This window comes from Pinus tabuliformis, chromosome 6, assembly GCF_031772625.1.
Source record: "Pinus tabuliformis cultivar Carrire ecotype Pingquan chromosome 6, CPIR1, whole genome shotgun sequence".
NCBI classification, from domain to species: Eukaryota; Viridiplantae; Streptophyta; class Pinopsida; order Pinales; family Pinaceae; genus Pinus; species Pinus tabuliformis.
This window is the reverse complement of record NC_142292.1, coordinates 1900896196-1900920450: the sequence shown is the minus strand read 5'-3', so window position 1 is coordinate 1900920450 and position 24255 is coordinate 1900896196. Positions and strand designations below refer to the sequence as shown.

The 24255-nt window shown below is 40.2% G+C and overlaps 1 protein-coding gene across 6 annotated transcripts in view; it reads left to right on the top strand.

The window, feature by feature from the left end:
• The window catches only part of LOC149266788 (uncharacterized), a 507359-nt gene that overhangs the window by 63204 nt on the left and 419900 nt on the right, over nt 1-24255 (top strand). The gene's annotated exons all lie outside the window — the stretch shown is intronic.

The window sequence follows — 24255 nt, the reverse complement described above, 5'->3', positions numbered from 1 at the left end:
TTGTTAAATAAGGATAAAAACAAATTCCTGGTCTTGGGGTCGACTTGTTTTCCCCCAGCTGTATTTTGTTTCATATTTTTGTAGTTAGTTAAAACAGCGCCCCTGTTTTGGGCAGCATTGTATTTATTCATTTGTAATGAGAAAGAGTGAGAGAGGGGAGTTTTTCTGAAGCGCTGGGAGCTGCTGGAGAAGCAGAGAGCTTTTTATTGTACAGTTTTATGACAGAGAATTTAATGGAATTTCACAGCTCTGTTTGCTGAGATTCATGTGGTATGTTGATTTAGCATAAGTTTTTCCCTTTGTCTCATATGTAAACTGTTATGTTTCATTCACCTCATGATCATATCTATTTGAGCAAATGAAGTGATTAGGTAGGAATTCATAGTATTATATGCTCCTCCTATAAGTTTGTTCAATTCAATGTTTTCTTCTGTTTAAGGAGGATTCGAAGTATTATTTGCCCTCCTTAGCTCCTCACCGGTCTTGCCATCCCATTTGAAACCAGATTTGGTGTTAAATTGCATGCCTACCTTGCCTCAGTGGAATAACCTGTGTAGTCATTATATTTCTCTGTTTCAAGCTGTGATTTTGCCCATGCAGCCCATGCAGCCCCGTCATTCCATTAAAAAACCCCACAAATCATCAAATCAAACCCCCTATTAATTTACTAGCCTAAAATCTTTATTCTTAATTGGTCAGCCTAATCATATTGAAAGATCTACCGAATCTGACCCGAGAGAGCCTTCTCATACCTCGTAGGGCTAGCTACGAGGTGAAATGGTTTGATGTAGCCTTGATGATTTACCTTTTCAGCCTAGGGTGAAATCTCAAGCGCTAACAAGCCCCAAATCCTTCATGTCAAATTCTGTTTCCAGGGTCTTCTTGCAATCCTCTATGAGTCTGGATGATCCTATCAAAAATAGATCATCCACATACAATACCAGAATTAACGACTCACCTTCTACCAACAGATAATAAAGATTGGGATCAACATCGCTCTTGATGAATCCCAGCTGCTGTAAGTCGCTGTCAATTCAACCATACCAAGCTTTGGGTGCTTGTTTTAGCCCATACAAGGTTTTCTTCAACCTACACACATGAGTTCTCTTTTCATGTGTTTCAAAACCTTTTGGCTATTCGATATATACCTCTTCTTCTATCACCCCATTCAAAAACACTGTCTTGACATCCATTTGGTGAATCTCCCATCCCATCTGTGGTGTAAGGGATATAATGGATCTGATAGAGGTATACCAAGCTACTGGGGCAAAGGTTTCCTCTTAGTCTATTGTTTCCTTTTGAGCATATCCTTTTGCGATGAACCTGGCCATGTACTTGTCTATGTTGCCATCTGTAGCATACTTGATCTTGTAGATCCATCTCGAACCGATAACTGATCTGTTCTCTGGTCTTGGTACAATTTTCCAGACATCATTTGTCATAATGGAATTGTACTCTTCTACTATGGCATCCACCCATACCTGGTGCTGTACGACTTCTCGAAAACTAGAAGGTTCTTCGACCTGACCTACCAATGCTTGGTACTTGTCAGGTTGTCTACGCTGCCTTTTCTTTGCTCTAGGAGCTCCAACAAATTCCTCTGTGTCCCATAGAGTCTGTCTTGCTTCTCAGCTAGTCCTTCCACTGGTGGTAGGAGGTTCCATCTGTTCCTCTTCCTGTTGTTGTACCTGCTGTGACATTCCTGGCTCCTCTTCTCTTGAGGCGATGCTAGTACTGGTTACCGTGCTTGAACCAGATGCCTGTCTTCTTGCCAGATCTGATCCTTGTTGCTGGACCAGAGAGGCATCCTCAACCTATTTTTCAAATGACATCTCTCGAGATTTCCTGAAAACTCTATCTTCCATGAACTTTTCATCCCTCCCTACTACAATCTTTCTATTGCTTGGGATGTAGATTCGATACGCTTTGAAGTCTCACTGTTACCCATGAGATACCCAACTTCGGCAGTTTGCTCTAACTTGCTCCGCTTCTCTTCTGGAATATGGCAATAAGCCACACTTCCGAATATCCTGAGGTGGCTTACTTTTGGCTTCTTTTCTGTGAAAACACCCTCTAGCGTTTTCTTTCCTAAAGCCCTGTGAGGAGTCCTGTTCTGAATGTATACAACCGTGCTGCATGCTTCTGCCCATAAAAACTTGGGTAGATTCTGATCATATAACATCGCCTTTGCTGCTCCAACAATAGTTCTGTTCTTCCTTTCTGCGACTCCATTCTACTCTGGATTATAAGGTGCTAACCATTCTCTTCAGATCCCTTCTCTTGCGTAGAACGCTGTGAAGTCCTTATCCGTGTATTCTTCGCCATTGTCTGAGCGCAATATCTTGATCTTCCTCCCTGTCAGGTTTTCCACTAGAGCCTTAAACTCCTTAAACCTATCAATGACTTCATCCTTGGTTCTCAAAAAATAAATCCAAGTTTTCCTGGAATGGTCATCTATGAAGGTGACAAAATACTCAGCACCATTGATGGCTCTTGTAGACATTGGACCGCAGATGTCTGAGTGTATTAAGCCTAATACACTCTTAGCTCTATTGTTGCTTCTGGAATAAGTTGCTTTGGCATACTTGCCTAGTACACAGCCTCTACATGTATCATCATGCTTGGTAGTAAGCACTGGAACCCCCGTAACAGTTTCCTTGAGCATCCTTAACACCCCATGATGTAAGTGTCCCATCCTTCTATGCCACAGTTCATTTAATTCTTTTTCTCCACTCACATTACTGCTTATCAGTGCCATAGGAGACTCGAGTTGCAACTTGTATAACCTGTTGCTTCGAGTTCCAATCCGGGCCCTCTTTTTCCACTTAGGATACCTGACATATACACTATTACCGATGAAATACACATCATATCCTTATCTTGTAATTGAGTTACAGAAATCAAATTCATTCCCATACCTGACACATGTAGTAAGTTTGTGGCTCGAAGATTATCTCCTGCTGCTGTCTGGAATGTAACTATTCCCTTTCCTACTGGGGTGCATTTCGTCCTGTTACCCATTGTGATTTGGAAGGTCATCTGTTCCTCTTGATAGTTCGAGAAGTATTCTCGTTCTCCAGTCATATGAGTTGAAGCCCCGCTATCAATGTACCAATCCTCGGTTGATGCAAAACTCGATAAGCAAGCAAATTCCTCTTCCAACCTGGAAGCTAATTCGGAAATATTCTGATCCCTACTGTTCTCCATGCTCTTTTTCTTTGCTTCCATCTTGCCTGGACCTTGCTCTGATACCATGTGAAAATTTGTTGCAGTAATTGATTTATTTCTCCTACTTATTTACAATAAGTTATTCACCAATGCTTCAGTAAATATCAAAATAAATTCAGCTGCAGACTTCACAAATTAAGAACTGAAAATTAAAAGGCAAGAGAAACATCAACATATGAACAATCACATTGACACAATTGTTTTTGGACAATTGCTTGCTGAAAAACCCAATGTGGAAAAATCGGTGCAACAGATCTAAGGGTTTCTATTATTGGCAGTAAATATCTGAATACAATCTGGATGCCCCAGAGAAAATGGCAATCCACTCAGAGAAGATAACTGAGAATTCTCTCACACTGATTCTGGAGATTTTATCCTGTCCCCAGCTCTTGGATGACCCACTGCAGTCTCTGCGTGACTTCTGCATGGAGACTCCCTCTAATTGCGTCAACCTGGGCTGCTGTTGAGAAATCGAGATTTCTCCTGCCAATCACCCACAGTGATTCCTGGCACTAATCTCTGCTTATCCCCCAACACTTCTGCGTCAACCTCCTCCAGTTTCTGCGCTGTCCCTCTGTGTCAATCTCCTCCAGCTGCTGCGCTGTCCCTCCTTGGCTCAACGTTGGCTCTATTATCCTTCACTGTCTTCTCTGACGTATATTCACTGGAACTGGAAATCACTTCCTTCTAGTACTGCCTTTGATCCTTATTGCTTGATCATTGGTTCAAATTCCTTAGCAAACCCTGCCCTAGGAAAATTGAACTCACTGATCAACTCTCTGTGTATCTCAAATGAACCCCAAGCCTCCTTCTTATACTTTTCTCATTGAGACATCAACGACCGAGATTGAGTCTCTAATCAACGACTAAGATTAAAACTTGACTTGATCCACCTTCTAGGTCATTCTCACCCATATAATACCCATTAATATTTTAATTTTCCTAGGTTTAGACTTAGGAACTCCATTAAAAATATTAATTATATTAATAAAATACAATTCGGGTGGAATTTCACCAAACGGTTTCTGGGTTATTTAGAACTCATGTGCCTTAGTCTCTCCACCACTTTTCATGGCTAGAGCACATCCGATGCTACCAAAAACTAACATAGTCGTGGAGGATCGATATTCTTTTGGCATTGGGGAGTCCAAGAAAAGAATAGTGCTTATGGAGCATATCCTGAGTGAACCTGGGTGGGATATGTTCTTAGAAAGACAATGATGAGTATGTCTATAAATCATTGCTCTCGTCAGCATTGTGCTTTGATCTTGTGGAGAGATAGAGCTATTAGTCAAGGCCTTGTTATATAACAATGCTGGTTGGTATGATGCTATACAAATGAGTTACAAATCCTAATTCTTCTTATGAGAGATTCTTCAGATTGAGAAAGTCCAAGGTATCATTATGAATACCTCCGTAGTTAAGAGGGAGTGTTGAAAAGTGTAACTAGGTTCGGTTTTCATAATGACATGTAATTATGATTTTATGTAATGATATGTAAATAAGAAAAATGAAATTATTATATTGACTTGCTTCATGGGTTTCATGAGCAAGGTATTTTGTTTTCGAGTCAAGACTCCCATTGAGAGTTTTTAGGGTTTATTCATCTAGTCATAAAAGAGTAATTGTCATGTAAATGAAGTCATGTTACACTTTGTAAAAAGGTCAATATTGTCTATGTAAAATATCCTCCAAGAACTTGTCACCAAACCTCTTCAAGTTGGCCTACAAACGATGAAGAAGCTGCTAGATAAAGTTGGCCTAAACTCTAGCTGTCAAGTTGGCTTAAAGGTCAAGTGAAGAAGGGTATAAATAGCCCTACTCGGCCTCATTTGGTGAGATACAATTTGGACAAGCAACTCGACTTGAAGAAGTGCGAAGAAAAGGTGAAAGGCAGTAGAATGAAGAAGGAAGAGAATAGAAGTGCGAAGAAAGGAGATAAAGGATTCTTCTAGGTAATTCGAAGTTAGGGTTTCTTCTGGGCCAGTGAAAGTGACTTTCTTCTGGGGCAGTGAAGTATCTTCTAGGGAGTGCAAAGTTTCTTCTGGGGCAGTGAAGTATCTTCTAGGGCAGCAAGAAAGGACTTTTCTAGGAAGGTTGAAGTAAAGACCTACAGACCGAGATTCTCTAGGGGAAGTCTAGAAGGAGCAGTAAGAAGGATAGAGACCAAGTTTCTCTAGAAGGAGCTGAGAAGAGCAGTGCAAGGTCAAGAATAAAGGCAAAGGGAGAAAGAGGCAGAGCATCAAGGTTGGTGATAAGGTTCTTGGGAGGATACTAGAGTCAAGGGTCTCTGCCATGGTCTTGGTACTTATCAATTGAAGATCTAGAAGAAGAATTTTGATCGGGTTTTCCTCTCAAAAGGTGAGAGGTTTTGGTCCTGGCTGGAGAAGCCTACATATTGTGTCACTTGTCTTTTGATTATGCATTTTTGGTAATTATTTTGATGAAAGAACACATTAATAAGCTAAGGAAGAAAAGACTATAAGATAAAGAAGTAAAAGTGCATCACAAGAAATTATCAAGCAGAGAAATTGTTAACTTTGAATGCCCTAGATTTCTCAACAAGAGGGAGGTGGGAAAACAAGAGACCCATATGCCATAGAAAGGAACCTTGGAAGAAGGAAAAGACACTAGTCAAGAGGCTTGGATTTGATCCTCCAACCAGGGTATGGAAATGTCAATGACCAAGTATATGAATCTTTGATGAAGAACAATCTCGGGCCTATCATCCTTAGGGTAAGGAGTGAAAGACTCAAGCATATTTAGGATGATACTATTTTGGTCATTAGGAAAACAAGAAGTGGACTCATCATTGTATTTGGGGAAAAACCATGATTCCTATTTTTCGTAGGGGAAATTAGCTCTTCATCAAAACTAAGGGACCAAACTTGGTCACAAACATCGATTTTCGGGGCAGAGACATAACCACCACATAACAAGGAGAGGAATGCTCAAACATGACGAAAAACCCTTTATCGGAGGCATGGCCTAAGGAAACATCTTCCTCAATTCCTTCTATATTAGAGTCATCAGAATTTCCCACAATTTTGGAAGGCTCTTCTTTGATTGAATCATCCTGGCACATAAAGAAGGGACCTTTCCAATCACTAGGAAGGGCTTCATAAGGGCCACCGTTATTGTTCGGAAGGGGTGAAGTATCTTCTTCTTTCTTGAGCTTATTCTTATCGGTTTCAGAAACTATGGGGTCTTCATTTTTATAATCATACCTAATTCCCTGATCAACAACCCAATAATCGCTTGTAGATTCTTCATTTATTTGACTATCATGATCCTCCTCAGAATGATCCCTTTATTCTCTATATATATGGTGTTGGTTAGGATGCCATTCATTCTCTTCTTTAGACTTGGAGCACTTTTCTTCTTTCATTCATTTTCGAAGAATGATATTCAAGGTATTTACTACATGATTTTGATAGAATGTTTCAAGAAGAAGGTCATCGGTAGGACTCTATTTATATTCACACTCCATGTTACAGAGCCTTTCTGATTGCTCACAATAGTAGGGGAAATTTTCTTGGGAGTTATATGTAGCCATCAACTTCCTGCAAGACTCTTCATATTCCATCATCCATTTTTGTAACACCTGAGGGCTCTCGGGATCCAGATCTTCTTTATTAGCCTTGGAGGACATGCCTTTCAATTCATGAGTTTCTTTTTCGGCACAATCCTCAAGGTTATTTCCAAACTCTTCATCTTCCTTACTCTCTTGATTAAGATCATTTTGACTGGCCCATTTTTTTTACAAAGATATCTTTGAATTTGATCAAAATCTTCAATACTTCTTGGGGGGAGGTTGACAAACCAGTCCCTAGCCTTACCCTCAAGTGACAATGCGAAGATCATCTTGAAGATATCGTCATTCTCATTAGGCATCCATAAGGTACATTCCCATATAAAGTCAACCACATATTTCTCAACATTGACACTATTTCCATCAAACTTGGGCAACCATTCATAATGCGTAGAAATTAATAGGTGCTGGAAGAGGCCCTTAAGTTTAGTGCCTTAAACCACCTTTAGTTTGAGATTCTCGTGTGCCAAGAAGCGGTCAACCAAAGTGGATAAAGAAGAGATACTTTTAGGTTTGCCTGATTTTTCAAGCCAGCCCCCAGGTGCGATCCCAATAGAGATGAGGAATTTATGAATCTGAGCATCTTCATGAACAATGTTGGCCTTTGAAATATATGCCATGAAACTAGCCACATGTTCAATTGCTGAAGATGGGTCATCATCAAACCTAGGCAATGTTCCCCCATGATTATGATTAATGGCATTTGGGTATCTCGAGATCCCTTTACTATCCAACTTTGGGTGTCTTGTTGCTCAATCCCACATGGTTTTGAATATTCTATGGGGATCATATGTGGAGTCCCCAGGGTGGTTGAAATTGCCTTCACAAATGCTCACTTCACCCTTCAAGCTTTGACTTTGAGGCTTAATGAAGAACTAGGATTTCATTCTTCCATTGGAGTTTCCAATAATGTTATGTCAAACTAGCAGGGGGTCCTAGAGGGGCACTTGCTAGGTCAAGAGCAACAATGAAGCTAAAGTCCACTATCATCACAACTAAAGCTTCCTTCTCTATACAGACTTTCATTGATGGGAGGAGATCCGATATATAGAGAATCACTTATAAAGGATAGATCAACTAAGATCGGTGTGAAGTGATCTTGGGGACCCTTTCCTAGGGGAGGCTCAAGAATGGGACTTGCTTGCTTCTTAAGCAAGGCACACAACTTTCTAGGATAAGGGGATGGGGATTTAGGGGCTAGGTTCAAGGAGTGTGAATTGTAAAGGAGTTTCCCAAACCTAAAATCCTTATTGAACTTGGTTTCCCAAGTGGTTTTTGAAGAATTGACTTTTCAAAGGTATGGGACCACACGGGACCAAGTGGACCCAGGTTAGGTTAAGGGGAGGGAGTTTAGCAACCAATGATGATCTTAACCTAAACAAGGAAAGGGAAATAATCAAAACAAGAGTTTCCACTTGAGGTGCCAAATTGATCCTATGAGGAACTAGCCTAGGGCACACCAGGGCAAAGTTTGGTCTCAATGGTAGGGCTTGGGATATCTCATAATCCCACCGTCAGAATTTTTTCAAATTTGGAGGAGACCTTGAGGACACACCAACGCAGGAGAGGCTAGGAGATCGAACTTTTTCTATTGCTACTTTGTCGGACAAGTGATGCCCTAGGTGGCCCAGCATGGCTAGACCTAGAAAAGAAGGGAAAAAGGTGAAGAAAAGGTAGGTGATCACCTTATGGTGGATCAGTGCCTAATTCCTTTTGGGGATATGGAGTCAGGAAGAAATATGAAGGATCTCGTTTCTAGCTCAAGGAGGCTCTAAGGGCAACTTCGTCCAATGTTAGGGCAAAAAACAAAAGTGTCTTTAAAGTGTTTATACTTCAACAGCAAATGAAGATGGCTTATCAAGATGACTTTGATCTCTAGGAAAATTTGTTCAACAAACATGGCCCATACATAGAGATATGCTATATAGAACAAAATTCCACAATGAAGTAGTAAATGCATGCAACAATTAGCCCTAAAATAGCGAAAATCCCATGACAATGTATGTGACAAAGTAAAAGAAAATAGCATCAAAATTGTACTTATGTTAAGTTATGGTATGTTCTATGCTTATAATAGTTTACTTCTTTTTCTTATTATATTCCACAGATTAGCAATCACATGTCACATGTACATAAAGTAAAGTGCAGATAGAACATTAAATGATCGACAAAAAACAAGCCAAGATAAGAGACACAAGATGTGGCAGCTAGCCAGGGACAAACCCCACAATGTGTGGGGAAACCCTTTGATCAAATCTTCTTTTATCTTCAATAATTCAACAGAGAGAAATAGTACAATAAATCTGATTTATATCAGCAGTAGCAAACCCTAGATTAGTAGCATCAGCATTAGCGGCTTCATCATCAAACTAGGGCAGACGATATCTTACAAACCGACTGTTGGATCGGCTTGATTCCACCACCAAAAGTTGCGGCTTTCAAAGGAGGTTCAGATGAACCTATAGCGCAGTTCAGATGAGGAGATCTTCTAGTCCACACAGGTCAAAATTCGCTTTTGCAGTTGCAGCTTCAGTTTCAGCGGCTTCCTTCAAACTAAGGCAGTGGATATCTTGCAAACCGTCCGTCGGATTGACTTGATTCCACCACCAAAAGTTGCGGCTTTCAGAGGAGGTTCAGATGAACCTACAACGCAGTTCAAATGAGGAGATCTTCTAGTCCACGCAGGTCAAACTTTACTTCTGCAGTTGCAGCTTCAGTTTCAGCAGCTTCCGGCTTCACATGTGTGAGGGAGAGACCCTTTTCTGCACAGTAGAGAAGAGACTCTTTTCTGCGCAATAGAGAGAGAGAGATGTGATGAGATGAGTGAGTCCAAATGAGGAAAAGACCTCCCATATTTATACACAACGTTGGTGTTTGAATAGATGCGACTGTTGGGCTTTTGAGCCTACATGAGTTGTAGGTCGGCTTGATAATAATTCCATAATCAAAATAAATTCATATTTCCATGAATACTTATCGGAATCGGATGATCTTTATATCAATCTTACACGTCTTGACGAGAGGAATCTAATAAAAATATTATCAGCCATGAATAAGATGACCCACATGAAGTTTTGCCCTGGTTGCCAATTTTAACACTCCCTTTCAACTAGGGAAAACTTCATCTGCAATTTGTCTATTGGTCGTTACTATTCATCCATCAAATGCACTGCCCTGTACAGCCTGACCCTTGTCGTGCTCTGCTCTATTCTGCCTGTTCTGCTTTGTCTTGTTCTGCCCTGTACTGATCTGTATTGTTTTGCTTTGTTCTGCTCTGCTCTTGAATTGTTTTGTTTTGCTCTGCTTTTGTTCGAATTATGAAGAAGAAGAAATGATCGAGGATGTATCATACTGACTCAAAGTCAGTCTCAGAGTATGTACCACTGGTCCCAGACTAGTCTCAACCAACCCGAAGTTAGCGTCATAGTGAGTACAACTCCACTGGTCCCAGATTAGTATCATCCTCCACTGACTCAAAGTCAGTCTCAGAGTGCGTACGACTGGTCCCAGACCAGTCTCAACTGACCCGAAGTCAGTGTCATAGAATGTACCACTCCTACCACTGGTCCCAGACCAGTATTGCAGTCTCAGAGATTGTACCACTGGTCCCAGACCAGTATTGCAGTCTCAGAGATTGTACCACTGGTCCCAGACCAGTCTCAACCGACTGGTAGTCAGCGTCATAGTATGTACCACTCTCACTGGTCCCAGACCAGTACTGCACTAACACAAAGTCAGCCTCAGAGTATGTACCACTGGTCCTAGACCAGTCTCAATCGACCCAAAGTCAGCGTCATAGTATGGTACAACTCCTGCCACTAGTCCTAGACCAGTATCATTGATCCCAGATCAATGGAGGTCATCCTAGCGTAGGGAGTACGATAGATACAACGATGCGTCCATCGATACTACTATGGTCCCTAACTTCATTTCCCTGCTCATTGATCAAATGAGAGGTACTTTCCATGAGTCCCAGACTGCATGGGTAGGATGCCTCGATATGAGAACTAATCAATCCTGTCCTCACAGGAGAACACATCAATCCTGCTACAATCGCCATGGAGAACACATCAATCCAGGCTGCCATGGAGAACACATCAATCTAGGCCTCACAGGAGAACACATCAATCCTGCTACAATTGCCATGGAGAACACATCAATCGAAGCCTCACAGGAGAACTAATCATCCTGCTACACAGGAGAGCGAATCATCTTGTCCCACAAGAGAGCGAATCATCTTGTCCCACAAGAGAGCGAATCATCTTGTTCCAGTGCGCACCACCAGGGGAGGGTGAGTCACCCTGTGGTTGTATGTTGCTCCAGTGAGAACTGCAAGCCCTTAGAGCTCTCAGAGCTCAATGTATGCAACATGCAAGACCCTTGTACGAGGGTTTCTGACGACTCCAAGTCGTTTGGGAAAATCACAGATTAGATCTTTCCTCGGGGCTTTGACAAGGTGTATCGACTGGTACATCATCTTAATGCGATGGAGCCTCCTTGCTCATCGACTTACCATATCCCAGATGATGTCTATCTGTTGGAGCAATTGATGAATACAGGATTCCTCAATAATCGAATCCCACCTCTGGTTGTTACAGAGAATCACAGTGGTATCCAATGTAAATCCAAACAGCTCACTGAAGAGCTTTCGCAACCAGACTGCCTCATAGGAGGCCATGCTAGTAGCAATATATTCTGCTTCGGCGGTGCTCAAAGCCACCGACTTCTGCTTCCTGTTCATCCAGGATATCGAAGCAGAATCCAAAGAGAAACAACACTAAAAGTGCTCCAGTGATCCTCCACACTACCTGCCTAATCAACATTCGAATATGCAGTTTCATATTTCTGGCAGTGTATCTCAATCCATGAGATATTGTGTCCTGAAGACATCTCAGAAGATTCTTGACACCAATCTAGTGAGGCTCAACCAAATATCAGCTCACAATGCTAACTGCAAAACATATGTTCGGATGGAGGTTCACCAAGAACATCAATGCAAATGAGTTTTTGAAACTCAGAGGCATTTCCCAAATCTGGTCCGACATCACTACCATATAACTTCTAAAAGTTAAGATCCTCGAGGTAGTCACAGGCTTACAATCCATCATACCAAATATTTTCAGAATCTTCACCACATATTTTCCTTGAGATAGGAAAATTTCCCTTGGCTGTCCTTGGTTCTTCATTTCAAATTCAAAAGCCAACTCCCTCTTACATTTGTGAATGAGAGGGTATGCACCTGTTATAAAGAGGTCATCCACATACAACACCAGTATGAGAGGCACCTGTTATAAAGAGGTCATCCACATACAACACCAGTATGAGAGGCTTGTCATCTTCAACCTTAAAGGTTAGGATCAGCTTCACTCCTAGTGAATCCCAGCTTCATCAAGTAGTTATCGATCCTCTCATACCATGCTCGGGGTGCTTGCTTAAGCCCATAGAGAGCCTTCTTCAACCTGCATACATGAGATTTTCAGTCATAAATCGCAAATCCTTTGGGTTGCTCCACATAGACCTCTTCTTTGATCGAACCGTGCAAGAACGTGGTCTTGACATCCATCTGATGTAGGTTCCATCCTTGTGAAGTTGCAAGGGCTATGATCGAGCGGATGGTCGTATATCTGGCAATAGGTGCAAATATCACATCATAGTCTATACCTTCCTTCTGGGAGAAACCACGAGCAACAAAATGAGCCTTACACTTTTCCGTACTTTCATCTGCTGCATGCTTTATCTTGTAAAGCCATTTAAAAGTGACAATTGTCTTGTCCTAGGGTCTGGGAACTACTTCCCAGACATCATTCTCCATAATGGTCATAGCATCCTTCCATACTTGATGCTTGACGGCATCTGAGAATGATGAAGGCTCATTTTGTATAATCGTGCTCATGATGGTCAGGTATCTCTGATACTTATTAGATTTCTTACTTTCACGGAAGGTTCTTCGGGGTCTAGCATGTCCTTCAGCATCATCAAGTATCCCCTAAGCCATGAAGGCCTCTTCCTGAAAGAGGAAGGCTCAGGTGGATAAATAGGATCCATCGGTTCTTCCACATCAGGCATTGTTATATCATCTTCCCATAGAGACAGCTTCCATAATCGTACGGTTCTTCCTTTCCGCCACACCATTCTGCTCAGGAGTATGTGGTGTAGTAGTCTCCCTCTGAATGCCAGCCTTAGATATGCTTGAGTGAACCAATTGTAATATATCGGAGGTCTTGCTTTGGCTTGAGAGGAATGGTCCCCTTTTGAGCTTTCGTTCGGCACATCCTGGACATACACCTTCTTTCTCTACTTGGAATTTGGGCATCCCTGTCACCATTTGTCTTACACCGAGTAGAGCTTTATAATGAAGGGGGGCAAACCTTCGATGCCAAAGTTCAGACTAAAGAGATGTGTCATGAGACATGACACCTAGCGGACTTCCATCGACCTGATATAATGAATCAACACGAAACCCAAGAGTCAAAGCGTCTTTAACATTATTTTTCCATATATGTACCTTGCCATCGCTGAAGGTTACCTTGTAGCCTTTGTCTATCATTCCCGAGATGGACACCAGGTTCTTTTCGGAGGTCAGGTGCATTTAATACATCTTGGAATTTCTAACCTTCTTGAATGCCTATCCTCTTCCTTGATTCCCAACTCTCCTCTTACCTTTGCTATTGAATTTGCCATTCCTTTGATTGCTATCAGAGGGATTTTGATCATTGTCCTGGTGTGAGTCCTTTCTATCAGGGCACTCCCTTGCATAGTGACCTGCTTTATCGCAGATGTAACACCATCCTTTTCTTCCACCCTTAGGTCTAGCCTTTCCATTTGATTTAGTCCCGGAATTATTTCTTTTTTTAGCATGAGAAGAAAAGGTATGGGCATTTCTTGCTCTTCTACACCTGTTTCTTCTTGAATGCATCTAGCCATTAATTCCTCGAAACCAGGAATTACATTATTGTTCAGAGAGTAGTCTTGAACACGTACCATTCGGATGGTAATCCTCCAAGAGTTGTGAGTGCCATTTCTCTGTCAGTAATAGTCTCCCCAATAGATAGGAGATCGTTCTTGATCTCGGTGATTCTTAAGAAGTATGCTTGCATACTCTCATCTTTACCCTTCTTGATTTCGCTCAGCTTATTTCTAAGAAACAAAACTTGATTTGCATCATTAACTTTAAATAAACTCACCAGTCTATCGTAGATTTCCTTGGAGGTGTCCAGTTCAGAGATGTAGGCCACCAAGTGCTTGTTGATAAAATCCGGATGATCTTCTTTGCTTTAACTTCTCCGTTCTTCCATTTGTTCCTGGCAGCAGGAGGTGCATTTGATGGAGGCTCAATAATATTGTCTCTCACATGATCCAACACTCCTTGATCCTCAAGGGTTAGATCGATAGACATCTTCCATCCGTGATAGTTAGCTTTCTCACGGAGCTTGTCTTAGGCAGGGAAGAGTGTTGAGGACCCCATCGTTATTTTAGGATAGCCTTGCCAATCTTCTCTTCGGTGATTGCTCTTGCTCTTGCTCGGGCTTTGTCTTCATCTCAGCTCTGATACCATGTTAAGTTATGGTATGTTCTGTGCTTATAACAGTTTACTTCTTTTTCTTATTATATTCCATAGATTAGCAATCACATATCACATGTACGTAAAGTAAAGTGCAGATAGAACATTAAACGATCAACAGAAAACAAGCCAAGACAAGAGACACAAGATGTGGCGGCTAGCCAAGGACAAACCCCACAATGTGTGGGGAAACCCTTTGATCAAATCTTCTTTTATCTTCAATAATTCAGCAGAGAGAAATAGTACAATAAATCTGATTTATATCAGCAGTAGCAAACCCTAGATCAGCATTAGCAGCTTCATCATCAAACTAGGGCAGATGATATCTCATAAACCGACTGTCGGATCGGCTTGATTCCACCATCAAAAGTTGCGACTTCCAGAGGAGGTTCAGATGAACCTATAGCACAGTTTAGATGAGGAGATCTTCTAGTTCACGCAGGTCAAAATTCACTTCTGCAGTTGCAGCTTCAGTCTCAACAGCTTTCTTCAAACTAGGGCAGTCGATATCTTGCAAACTGTCTGTCGGATTGACTTGATTCCACCACCAAAAGTTGCGGCTTCTAGAGGAGGTTCAGATGAACCTACAATGCAGTTCAGATGAGGAGATCTTCTAGTCCACGCAGGTCAAACTTTACTTCTGCAGTTGCAACTTCAATTTCAGCAACTTCCAGCTTCACATGTGTGAGGGAGAGACCCTTTTCTGCATAGTAGAGAAGAGACTCTTTTCTGCGCAGTAGAGAGAGAGAGATGTGATGAGATGAGTGAGTCGAAATGAGGAAAAGTCCTATATTTATACACAACGTTGGTGTTTGAATAGATGCGACTATTGGGCTTCTGAGCCTACATGAGTTGTAGGTCGGCTTGATAATAATTCCATAATCAAAATAAATTCATATCTCCATGAATACTTATCGGAATCGAATGATTTTTATATCAATCTTACACCTCTCGACGACAGGAATCTAATAAAAATATTATCAGCCATGAATAAGATGACCCACATGAAGTTTTGCCCTAGTTGCCAATTTTAACAACTTACATGTAAGAGAACATATCAAACCATCAATACATTTGCTAATTAAGAAGCTCAAAGATAAGAAAATGCAATCCAAACATCAAAATTTATCCATGCTCCAATTTCGTCCACCAAGAAGGAGATGTGAAATTCTCAAGAGAGAGAATGATCCAATCCAACTGATGGTACAAAATGAATTCACGTCTCTCCTATTTATACACTCATTAGGAGCTCGAATTACCTAACTTGAGCCTACATTAGCCCATCAAATAAAAATAATGTGCAAATAACTAACTTTTGGTGACAAGCCCACCAAACTATTTCATAAACAAAATAACAAGCCTCCCAAGAGGTCTAATAATCAATAATTCATGTTCTTGGGCTCTCTAAGAGGCCTGCTGAAGTCCGTAAGTGCCAAAATGATGAATTAGACTTCCCAAAGTAATGGACAAGGGGTTGGCCCCTTGTTCTCCACATAATAAACCTGTGGTGCTCCCAATGGCTATGAGGGCACACAAGTGAACTCATGTGTATCCAAGTAAGTTGAAGATGCCTGTTGACTCCCTGCAAGGGCTTAGATGATGGTGTAAGTGATGCCATATCAACATACAAGTCCTGGGTCATCTGCCAAGTGCATGGTACAACTGTGGCGCTGGCTGGGCAAAGGTGAACTAGGTGCATCTTCCTAATACAATAGGTGAATCTTGAGCAATCTCTGGTGATCCATGGAGTGCTATCTACTATTGTGGAGGCCCATGGCTCTCAACACACACCCTACTTGTGCAAATGTAGCCCTTTGGAGAGCTAGGACTCCGTATAGGGAGACCAAACCCAAGATGGAGACCACCTGCAATTCTGCATAAGTTCCAATGCGTCCCCTAGCCTTCCAGTACAACAAGTCATTAAGGAAATCGAGTAAAAGAGCTTACAAACCATGGACAACAGGCGGGGACTTCATAATGGCATGCCCTTCCATAATGGGCTTTGGCATGTGCTAATGTCTCCAAGCTCTAGATGGGGTTAACCAAGTATCCTATTAGGCGGTTTCTACTTATAAAGGGGATAACATGTCCAAGGTACATCCTTTTGGTGGCATGTGGTAAAGAGATGAATGGAGTAGGGAATGAAAAGGGGCAGCCCTGGGCCACATGTTGGGGTATAAGGGTAGCTAGTAAAAGGGAAGCTCACACCTGGATATATAATGTATAGGAGGGAGAAATCGTGGTACATGAGGTGCCCTGGCCTTGATTTTTCCACCCTTCTTTATATGCCTTTTTCCTTTTATGCTTTTTCTTTAATTAACTGCTCGGGGCTCAAGGGGTAAGAGCATGATGTGTGAGATATAGCAGTGGATACCCATTTTAAGGTATGACGATTCATTGCCCACTAGGGGTTGGGACAATCATGGGTTCCTAAATGATAAAGGAGGCTCATCTAGGGCCTATAGGAACCAGGGTGATGGCCATGATGATGGGGTAGAGCTCATGTATTGGCTTTGCCCACGTGCTAAATATGTTTATCCCGACCATATTTTGCATTTTGTTGTACATTTTCCTGTGCCAATTATGCTTTTATTTATTTTCAGCTGCATCAACCTCCAGGGCATCATTCTAGGCCCGACCTAGGGTGTGGGCAAGGGGAAGAGGAAAGCTAACCCTACGTGGACCTAATGGAGGAATGTGGACCTAGGTGGAAAAATGATGAATGGGGTTATACTGAGTGGAAGGGGAATAATATATATGGATGAGGGAGTAGGACTACACAGCCAAAATCAGGGTTTTCCATGTAATACCATCCCTAAAGCCAAAGGGCCAGTAAAAGAGATCACATGGGACTAGAATCCAAGGTAAACATCCAAAAGGTGTCTAGGGGACAAGAGCCTAGGCCTAGCCCATTCTTTCTGCCGAATCCCCCTATTAATCCATGCCCAAAAGTGTCCATGATAAGCAAATTACAATACTCAAATATCAAATGACAAGACATACCTTTAGGTTCGGGAGGCCCACCTTTAAACATACAATCATGGCAAATGGGTGAGGGACCACATGGATGGCTCAGGTGGTAGAGAAATGGCAGAATGAGCTAGTTGGTGGCTGCAAGAGGTTGTTGGTTGAAGACCATTTTGGAGAATTTTTTTCTCCTAGGGATATCACCCACAAAATGGTGGGTAACAAGCACCTCAGTCAACCACCGAAGGGGGAAGCTCAAGAGGAAACACAGGGCCTCACTGATTTGGAATTTGAAGTATCTGGGTATTTGCTTGTTGTTTGTTGCACTTATTATATGGAACAATCAAGAAGCATGAGGTGACCATGGGCTTGTTCTTCTCACGGGCAATAAAAGCACGAGTGTTGAGAATTAAGTATGGTAAACTCATAAAGCTTCTCATTAGTGTCAACATATCTAGCCACAACAACTATATCTTTAATTTATCTTTGATATCTTTAACCATAATCCATTTAGAGCAGAACTACCTTCTAACTTCTCTGAGCCATATAGAAAGAAAATTAGCAATCTAATCAAGCACATGTTTCACGTCATTTACATAACCATTTTCCACGATGACAGTACTAATATCACATACAATTAGTGTCATTTCTAATATGTACAATGTCATCAACACTATGGTTAGGATCAAAGGACAAAAATAATGAACCATCCTTAATCATGTCACTAGTACAACTAGAATTTTACAATCCAACCAACACTGGAAGAAGAATGAACATGCAATGTTTTTTAAGAAGTTGCATGAAAGGCCATAGATGATGTGCATAAACATACAACAAATATCAATAACAATAAAAGTAATAGTGATTAATCACCAAAGGGGACAACATTTGACCCTATGACCATTCAATAATATTTATACTGTCATGGGAGTTCTTGTAGATCAATCACTTATATTACTCAATTACAAATATATTTTATTTACCCTATTATGAGTATTGCTGCCTCCTCTTTTATTTGAATTGGATGTTTTATACTTAATGAACAAATGTTCTGTAACATTGGTATCAGAGTTGGAGCGGGGTTCCACAACTTGTGAGCTCGACGAGAGGTGTCGACCACGATTTGGCTGGCTGGTGGGTTCACAATGAAGGGGTGGGCTTGATGCCCCCCTCTTTTGATTTTTGATTTTTTAATTTATATATATATATATATATATATATATATATTTATATACCTAAAATATTAAACCTAGTTTAGCCCAATAAAAAAATTTAAAACTAAAATTCATTTGTTTTTGAAAATCTAAATTAAAATGTCTAGGCAAATAAACAAATTAAAATTTAAATCTAATTTCCAGTCTAACCCTAAACTAAATATTCAATCAAACTATAAAAATAAAATTTAAATTTTTTACTCTAACTAGATCTAATTAAATGAAATATTAAATAAACTTAAGACAAAATACATACTCCCAAAAAATCAAGCCTAATTAACTAAGTTATACTAAGGAAAATTATAAGTTTAAATCTATGATTAAATTTAACGTAAATTCCTAATTTTACCTAAAACCAACTCAATTTTTGTTGTTGTTGTTGATGTTTTGAGAATATTATGTGTACCTGATTAAAAAAATGTCGATTGAAAGCCTCTATCGAGATCGCCGTTCTTGCTCTCACTCTCTGCTTCCTTAGGGTAGTGGTGATGAAAATTCCTTCCATGCAAATGTATGGAAAGAAAATTGTCAACCTGAAACACAACAGAAAATGCTTCTTTTTAAGGGGGTTAAATCTAGACTTAGTAAATTAACCAGATCAATGAAAATAAATTGCATAGATAAAATATAAATATTGAGAAAAAAATTGTGATATTCTTCTCAAGTATTCGAATAATCCCATCTAAGCAACTACAAATTTTACCACAATTTCTTTGTGTAGATCAGGTTACTTGAAAGAAGGATTTCCTATAATGTTTCGATATAAAAGAACACTAAGAAAAAATAGTGTCAAGGCAAATATTGGATTCCTGGCAAATATTGGAATTTTGTTATCTCCAAATCTTATTTTGCATAGCCTGGTTTTGTTGTATAATAGGTGCTTGGTGCTATAGCCCTCAAATATACCGACGTGAGGCCAGTATGAGAGAGTAATCTTCCGGAATGCTATTATTGGTTCACTATAACAATCAGGCAGGTGAATGGTTGCTTCAGGATTTGACCTAGGGTGACTTCCGAAATACTCAATGTATGTGGAAGTGATGTCTGTTTTCAGTTCTGTCTAATGCGATACTACTCGAATGGGTAATGACAAGGGTAAACTGGACCTCCAACAATGCGAGCCTTAAGCTCAATGAGTAGCCGCCTGAAGTCACAGGTTTTCCTTGTGTGTATGAGTCCCAAACTGTAGTTTCAGGCCCAATGATAGTTCCTACTGTTATTTATAGATCCCGAAACATGTCTAGCTAGATCACTAAGCCATTTATCGCTGAGAAAAATATGCTGTTAACTTGCATCACTTGACCAAGCATTTGCGTTTTGATCATGGGGTTGAATGAACGTATCTTTATCTATGCTGCAATTTTATTTGATTGATACATATGGTTGATGTTTTGCTGGAATAAATCATTGAACAAGTTATCATTGTTGTCGCCTAAAATGTACACCTAAAAGTGGGCAAAATCCCAATCCCACATTGAGGTGTACTTAGGTGACAACAATCATCATATCACACATCTGATATAAGCCATACTATCATTCATACCCAACGATAAACTTAGAATTAGAATCAAACGTAGGGAAACCCCCCTTAGGTTAGGAAAAACTACACATCCAAAACCTAGAAGTGAGGGGCAAGGCTGTTCAGGCGACAGTGGGTGGCTTGCCTGTTAGTATCCTTAGGTTCTCCCCCTAGTGAGGTTGGGACTTTTTCTCTAGAGAGAATCTGAGTGATAACATGTGTGATGAAGCGGATTCGGTTTGGAAGAGATCATTGCAACTACATTCCCTAGGGAAGAATGGATGCAAACAACAAATGTACAACTCAGTTGTGCTTTGGCCTTAGGGCTCAAAGGTCAGTTCTGTTAACTATCATATTAGTAGGGTTGCTAAGGTCCTTGCAACCTGCTATATTGGCACACACAGAATGGGGGCCCACTGTCACCTCATTCCAAATCCACACTCTTTAAGTCCAACTCTCTCCTAAAAGGCTATGGGAGGATTCCCTTGTGATAACTTAACCCAATAAAAAATGATCAGTGCCTTTATATAGGGTCTCAAGTGAAGTAGAAGAGTTAATTATTGTTGTTATACTGGTTTAATATCTAAAATCTACAATAAATAGTTCTAAGCCAACAATATATAACACTAAAAAATAAAGATATATGACATGCAAATAGCTCAAATGTATGTACAAATAATATATAACCAAATATATGATTATCTCTTTGTTTATATCTTTGGTTAGAGGGGTTCCTTTGTTAAAGTGCTTGTAGTTCTATGACTGAATTGTAAAATCTACAGAAAAAAACACAGAAAACAACATCAATGCCTAGGAGATGAAAGATATACCACTCTGGATCAATCTTAAGCCTTGAATTAGCAAGAAAATATAATTTCCAACAAACTGGAAATTACTTTGCTGTGTTGATGGGGTCAAAGCCCATTGGGTGCAAAACCCTCAAAATATTCCAGTGAATAAAGTAAAGCAATGATGGCTGGAAATGATGTTTTTAGACTCTAAATAAAAGATGTTATCAAATAAAATCAATACAGAGTCTAGCTAAAAGGTTTTAGTGATATAACTTGGAATTGCTAATTTGTAACCCCAGTTAATGGCAATTTATTATCTAGTAAATCACTTATTGTTAATTTAATTAACCACAAATTACTAAATAAAAACGCTGCTGGAATTTTTAATAGGTAAATAAAATATAAAACAACGGAAGCAAAATAGCCAATCTCACACATGCACACTCAGAATATTTACTCCTCAAATCTACTGCTCTTACTAAGAAAATGGCCCAAATAGAAACACTGAATTACAGCAATTAAATAGGTTATTAGTCCTATGAGAACCAAAGCCCAATATGTGCTTTTTTTGGATGTATGAATTTATGTACGGCTTGCTGCCATTAGCTTGTTTCCATCATGCGAACCCTGCTGTCATCACCTGTACTTGTCGCTGTCACTTTGGACAACATTGCTGTACCCTGGACAACGCTGTTGTACCTCTGTACAATGCGACTGTACCACTTTCTATGCTGCTTCAGTCACCTGTAAGGTGGTACAGACTGCTGCAATCACACTCTCGTCTTCACACATTTACGGACTGCAGTGGATTCTAGCTCTTGCATTCCCAGCCCTATAAAATAGTTTAGTCTCCACTGATTTTTTTGATTATGGTTTTTCCTTGCTGCATCATTGTTTCCTATTTTCGTTAGCTTGAACACTAGATGAAGGTCCTTTTCCACCCTTGCTGTGTTCTCCTTGAATCATTATCCTTTGTGACTCAATCTCTCAAACTCTCATGTGTGTCTCTTCCCTTAGCTTAGCCTTGTTTTTATAAGTTTGAGTTATTGATTGAACAACCCTAATCTCCAAAATGATTGACAATTGAGATTAGATATCAACTTCACTTGAGATCAATGGTTGAGATTCATCTAGTTCATTAATGAAAACAACTTTTGAATTTCATTAGATTAACTCACTTTTTCTTATAAAAAACAATTAATTTAATATTCCTTTAATTAAATTAATTTGCTAAGGTTAAAGACCCTTTGGATGACTTCCACATGTCTAGACACTTAGACTTGTGTGGAGGTACTTGTCCGATGCTACTATCACCAACATGAACATACCTTGTACCTTGAAAAATCTGCAGATTCTATTGTATTACAACATTGTTTTAACACAGATTTGCAACATAAAACTTAATATACCCATGTAGATACTGTGGAAATAAAGCTAAAAAAAAGTATATCTGTTAAAATTGGCAACTATGGCCAAACTCCACAAGGGTCATCTTATTTATGACAGCTGATATTTTTCTTGGAATCCTCTCTATGAGAGGTGTAGGATTGATCTAAAGATCATTTGATTCTGACATGTACAAATGAAGTTATGAATTTATTTTGATTATGGTCAAATTGTTAAGGTCGGCCAACAAACTTTTGTAGGCTCAGAAGCCCAACAATCACATATATTCATCCTCAACGTTGCATATAGATAGAAGGTGACTTAGCTTCATTTGGACACACTCATCTTCACACTTTTATCTCTCTCTCCTCATTGATTGGGTACGGATCTCTGGGCCTCTCTCTCTCCACATACCCAAAATTTCAGGAGAGCGAAATTTCAGGAGGCTGAAATTTCAGGAGACCGAATTTCTGGACAGTTTGACCAAGCGTTGACCAGCATGCGTTGACCTCCTTTGACTGCGTTTTTGTGAGGGCTATCTCTGTTTGGGCAGGCCGCATTTCTGGGCACATAAATCAAGGCTAAACGTTGATTGTTGACCAACATTGACTGTAGCTAGGGCTGACCGCAGGTGGGCTGTTTGACTAGACTTTGATTGGGCTGAATTTGACTGTTTTGAGGGCTGTTTCATCTTGCTGTTTGGAGGTCGAAGTTGAGTGAAGTTGACCGATTCACTGAGGGTCAAATCTGCCCTGTTGACCATCGTTGACTTTTATGGTTAGGGCTCTTTCACTGCTGTATAAATTATCAGATTTGTAAATTGTACTATCTCTTTTTGCTCAACTATTGAAGACTAAAAGAAGATTTGATCAAGGGTTTCCCCACATTGGAGTTTGTCCCTGGCTGATGCCACATCTTGTGTCTTCTTGTCTTGGTTTGTTTTCTACTGTTTATGTTTATGTTCTATCTGCATTTTACTATCATGTTGTTGTGATTGCTAATCTGAATATTGATACTGGGCTAGTAAAGAAATTGAAGTAAAATTGCTCTAAAGCATAGAACATACCATTGTTGCCTAAAATTAACATGGTATCAAAGCTGAGGTGAAGACAAAGCCCAAGCAAGAGTGAAAGAGCAATCACCAAAGACAGTTGGACAAGGACAAAACTTTCACAAAAGGTTCAATGGGTTCCTCATCCTACTTCCCGGCTGAAGACAAGCTCCATGATAAATCTGAGTGTCATGGATGGAAGATGTCTCTTGATTTAACCTTGGAAGAAAAAGAAGTGATGGACTATGTGCAGGGTAAAATCCTTGAACCTCCTTCAAATGCATCGGCTGCTGCGAAGACCAAGTACAATAGGGCTGAAGTCAAAGCAAAGAAGATTATCAGGGATTCCATTAACAGGCATCTGGTGGCCTACATCTCCAAATTGAAGACCTCCAAGGAGATCTACGACACGTTGGTCATCATGTTCAAGGTTAGTAATGCTAATCAAATTCTATTTCTCAAGAATAAGTTAAAGGATATTAAGAAGGGAAAGGACGAGGATATTCAATCCTATTTATTGAGGATTACTGAGATCACGAATGATCTACTCTCGATTGGAGAAGTCATTCTTGACTGGGAACTTACTCTCACCACCCTTGGAGGACTCCCACCTGAGTGGTATGTATTTAGAACCACTGTCCTCAATAATGATCGAATTCCAGGGTTTGAAGAACTGATGTCGAGATGCATTCAAGAAGAAACAAGAATGGTGGAGTAAGAAATGCCTTTTAATAGAAGCAACCCCACTGCATTCTCTGCTCATGCCAAAAGGAGAAATAATGCAGGGTCTAAAGGTCATTTCCATGGAAAGCCTAGATCTAAGGGTGGAAGGAAGGGCAGGTACTTTGTTTGCAATAAGTTTGGCCACTATGCAAGGGAATGTCCAAATAGAAGGGACACATCACATGATGATGATCACAATCATTCCAGGGGCAACTTCAACAAC